The 4,826-nt window shown below is 62.4% G+C and overlaps 1 non-coding gene across 1 annotated transcript; it reads left to right on the forward strand.

The window, feature by feature from the left end:
* Positions 1 to 3,427: 3,427 nt before the first annotated feature.
* LOC130157299 (small nucleolar RNA SNORD45) lies at positions 3,428 to 3,512 on the forward strand. Its single transcript, XR_008824781.1, has one exon. It is a non-coding gene; the product is annotated as a small nucleolar RNA SNORD45 (small nucleolar RNA).
* Positions 3,513 to 4,826: the final 1,314 nt, after the last annotated feature.

Below are 4,826 nucleotides of genomic sequence, written 5' to 3' on the forward strand. Positions count from 1 at the left end.
CCTCAATACCTCCTGCAGGACCAGCAGGTATTAGGACGCCCCTTTTGGGGTCGGTGAGCCTGGATTGCGATGACGGTGCCACCTTGTCCCGCGGCCCCACGGGGATTTCAGGAGTTCACCTGGCTCCCGGCTCCCCCTTCAGCTCAGCTGCCCCCTGCCCCGCACCCGCCCCGCACCCGCCCCAGCCCCTCCGCGCCCCGCTGGGGTCTCCTTCATGTGCCCACATGCCGGGGGCGTCCGTGCCCTGGGGAGCCCGTCCCGGCGCGGGCACGGAGGGGAGCGTCGCAGAGCCCCCCGGAACGGCGAGCGCGGCTCGGGGAACGCCGGCCGAGGCGTCCCGGGGCAGGGGGGGGCGCGGGGGCCCCCAGCCCCGCAGCGGGCTCGCTCCCGGGGCTCGCTCCCCGTGCCCCGAGTAACCCCCCGGCGCCGGGCGAGGGGCTGCGAGGAGCCCGGGGGAGGGGTCGGGCCAGGGCCCCTTTCCCCGCGGGGCTCCGGCTGAGGGCCGGGGCGGGGGGACCCCGGGGCGGGCAGCGGGGCCGGCGGCGGCGGCCCCTCCCTGTAGCGGGGCGGCTGCCGGCGGCGGGGCCGGGGCGGGGAGCGGAGCGGCCGCTGAGCGCCGCCGGGCCGCGGCCGCGCCGGGGCAGGTGAGCGGGGGCCGGGGCGGCGAGCGGCGGGCGCGGGGGGAGAGCGCCGGGGGGGCGGCGGGGCCCGGGCCGGGGCGGGGAGCGGGGCCGGAGCCGCGCTGGGGGGCGCGGGGGCTGCGCGGGGGGCCGGGGGCTGCGCTGCCGGGGGGCGGCCGCGCTGTGCCGGGAGCGCCGGGCGGTGCCGGCTGCCGGCACTGGGCTGCGGCCGCGCTGCCCGGGCCGTGCCGGGGGCTGGCGGCGCTGCGGGCCGGAGCGGCGGGGCCCGGGCTGCCGGCGCGGCGCGGGGGGCGCTTTGCTGCGGGGGGCGAGCCCGGCGGGGGGTGCGGGGGCGCAGGGGAGGCGAGCGGACCCTGCGGGGGGCGTGGGGGTGTCTCCTGCCCGCCGGCCGCCTCGGGGGGCGGCACGGGGGACTCCAGCCGACCGCGAGCCGGGTGCGGGAGCCCCGGAGGGTCCGGGGGCTGAGGGGGGGGGAGGCGGGGAAGCAGGAGGCCGCCCCCCGGGCGCCGGCGCCTCCCCAGCTCGCCAGACCCCCGAGCCTGCCGCGGCCCCGCTCGCCCCGCGCCGCTGCCCCCGCTGCAGCATCTCCCCCGCAGCCGGGCCCCAGCCCCAGGTGCCCCCGGCGCTGCCGTGGCGGCGGCCAGCCGGCCCCCCGCTGCCGCTCGGGAAGGGCCTGCGGCAGGAGCGGCTCCGGGCGGGGCCGAGCGGCGCCGGTCACGGCCCCCTGCGCTTCTGTCCCTCTGCCGGGGGCCGCGCCGCCTCGGGCTGGCGGGGGTTGTCCCTGCCCGGCCTCGCCCCCCGCGGCGCGGGTGCGGGAGGGCAGCGGGGGCACGGCCCGGTGTGGGCAGGAGCCGGGCCGGCCGGGGCGAGGCGAAGGAGAAGGAACCCGAGGGCAGGCGGGCGGCAGCTGCCTCCTGCTGCGGGCACAGAGGGCCTGGCCCTGCGGTGGGGGGGGGACCAGCCCCGCAGCAGCCGGGTGCCAGCGTGCACAGCGGGGTCCGTGTGTCACCCGCGGGGTCCGTGTGTCACCCACAGCCTGGGGCGGCCCCCGGTGCGCGAGGGAGCGACGCGCCGTGTCCGGGAGGCCGCGTCTTGCGAGGAACAGCTGTGAGACACCCGGGGGTTACCGGGGGTGGGGGAGCCGAGCGGCCGGCGTTCTGCGGGAGGGAGGGAGGGAGGGGAGAGGGGGAAAGGCGCGTCTGAACTGGCACATTTTCGCAGCGGTACCAAAGCGAGAGCTGTGGTGAGTCCTGGTCCGTGGGACCCTGTCTCCCCTCTTGTGTGCCCCAGGCGCCCCCTGCCCCTCCTCTGCCCCCCCTCCCCTTCCCTGTGCCGCTGTGATTTTGTGTGGGGGTGACCCGGGCTGGACCGAAGCTGCTCTTACCGCTCCCCCTCCTCCGCTGGACAGGGGGGACAGAATATAACAAAAAGCTCACGAGTGGGCACAAGGATGGGGAGGTCACTCCGCCATTACCTCCGTGGGCGAAACAGACTGAACCTGGGGAAATCAGCGCGATTGATTAGCAGTCAAGTCAGAGCAGGAGAACGTGCCGGAAAAGCAAATCTTCAGAACACCTTCCCTCCAGCCCCCATTTCTACGGGGCTTAACTTTACTGCCGATTTCCCTGTCTCCTCCCCGCAGGGGGATGGGGAACGGCAGCTGCGGTCAGTTGATCACACAGTTGTTTCTTCTTCTTTCTCCTCCTTTTCCTCCTCCTCCCCAAACCTTGCCATACAAACCCATCGTGTTTTGATTCCCTGTAGCTCTCCATCCTATTCTTCTGTCCTGCTCCCTCTTCCCTTCTGTCTTTCTCATTCTGCTGCTCCCTTCTCTTTTACTCTCTCTGCTTGTGTCCCACTCCCTCTCATTCTCCCCTTTTCTTCATCCTCCGCCTCTGTCCTGCAGCCCAGGGCTGGTTTTCCCTTTACATCTCTGTCCTCATCTGTATCCCTGTCTCTTTTTAGGTTTTCTTCTTCTCTTCCCCCGCCCCGCCCCCCCCCCCGCCCCCCCCCCCCCGCCCCCCCCCCCGCCCCCCCCCCCCGCCTTTCCCTAACGCCTCTGGTCTGTTCCCTGACGTTCTTTTCCTCCTTGCACCTGTACGTGCCACTCGGGGTCCAGGGAGTTGTCTGGAGGTGGGGAGCACCTCAGGAAAGTCTGTGTCCAAAGAGGCACTTACTACTGTGGAATTCCTGACTCCCCCCAGGCATGGGAATCTCCCAAGCCAACACCACAACTGACCTTTTCTTGGTGTTTTTTAAAGGTGATGCCATGAAAGGATGGGGTAAGAAAACCTGATGCCCTAAGCGTGTCATTTCCAGAGAAACATGTTGCTTATATGCCTTCATCTGGGAGGAGGACAGGTGAGTACATTGTGTTGACTTGTTTCAGCACAGCTGTGCTTTTATTAAGAGGAATGACCTTCTTTTTCTTGTTAAGAGTTAGGGGTTGCTTTTTCTGAGAATTCTGCCCGTCTGTTCAACAATCGCTGATGTGTTGCGTGCTTTTCCCTCGAGGAAAAGGACCCTGTCTCAGTCTTATTTATTCACCATTGCTCGCTCTGTTGTAGAAAAAATTTCTCACCATAAGGCTCCAGTGCTTCCAAACGGCAGGTTGGTGGTCTGCATAATATGTATCTGTAGTCCCGTCTCAAGGAATGCGTTAACGGTGTTACGAATTATAAATTTGTAAAAAATTAAAAAGTAAAAAATTAAAAGCTTCCTGCCGTAGGAAGACAGTGTGTTGGGTTTGAAACCTTTGGGTAGGACAGAAGGAGGTTGCCACCCTGGGTCAGTGGTGAGTGCTGGCATGTATCGTCTGATCTAGAGCTGATGTCTGTCACCACTTTAGCTCTAGAATTACTCTGAGACGCAGGGAACTCCAGTTCCCTTCAGCTGCAGCCTTGGAGCTTTTCCAAGCAGTGGGATGAAATTCCTGTCACAAGCTGTAACCCAGCTTAAGGAGAAGGGGGCACAGTTTGAGTTTTCTTCCACGTAGGCATCTGGGAGGTACAGTTCTGAGCTTGATACTGCTACTAGGAGATGCTTTCAAGTGAACTGAGTGTGGCTCTGGCGACCCAAAGCTGGACAGGGTTGGCAAATGGTGATGTAGAGTTTTGGTGGTAAACTTGACCAGCCTGTCTTAACGAGCAGGCATGTTCTTTGTTTGCAAGCACTGTTTAGTCCCGCCTAGGCATCCCGCAAGTTTGAAGGGCCGTGGTCACATCATCCCTTGGTCACACACAATGAACAGTTGCCTGTGCTTTTTAAGGAGCATGCTTGGTTATATTTTCTCTGTTTGGCTTTGCATTTGGGAAATAATGTAACAGTTACAGCTCAACTGAAGGAGCACGATACCTGACGTGGCAGAGAAGGAGGTGTGTTTTACTAATTTTTTGGTGTGCATCAGTTTGACCCCAAAATGACATTGTGTCAAAGCTTGTGGCCAGGTTCCGCTGTAGATGTTGACTTGGGGTATGAGTGGCTCCAGGTGTGCTTTAGGAGAGCTCTGTTGGCGTAGATGTGCTGAGCAATTGCTCTGCTGTGTGTGCAGCTGTTCTGGTTTGGCTTGCAGGTGTGAGCATGCAAAAGAAAACTCGCAAGTGTGGTCAGCCTTGCTGTAAAGTCAGAACGGTTTCTACTGCTGAGAGCCTCCTGAACATTTCAGGCTGGCCAAGCGTTGTGCCCCGGTGTTTCTGAAAGTCCACAGCTCTGCAGTTCTCTAGGAGGGTGATGCCAAAACGGCACAGAGTAACTGCTCAGAGATGAATTTTGTCTTTAAGCAGCAAAGGTATTTATTTCGTGCAATGCTGGGGAGCTAGCCAGTTCGCACCAGACAAACTAGCCCCAAAGTTTTCAGTGAAAAGTCAGGTAATTTATACAGTTTTCACGAGAGGTTACAACATCTTTACATACATATTCATTTGATTTCGACATCTAATCATCATATTCATAATAGATGGGGTTTAGGCGGAGCTTGAGGTGGAGTCTTCTAGAATTGTCTTTTGGGGAGACTTTTTGGTGGTCGTTCCGTTCTTTGGCTGGAGCTTGCAAAGCCTCCTGGCTCATGGCCTTCTCATCTCCTTCAAATGCCCACCTTATCTTTATTTATGACTGCTAGATTGCTCAGAGTACATTTCTCCTGTCTCTTACTTCAGCAGCATCAGCGGAACAGAACAGGCCGTGCCG

Source organism: Falco biarmicus, chromosome 11 (assembly GCF_023638135.1).
Source record: "Falco biarmicus isolate bFalBia1 chromosome 11, bFalBia1.pri, whole genome shotgun sequence".
NCBI classification, from domain to species: Eukaryota; Metazoa; Chordata; class Aves; order Falconiformes; family Falconidae; genus Falco; species Falco biarmicus.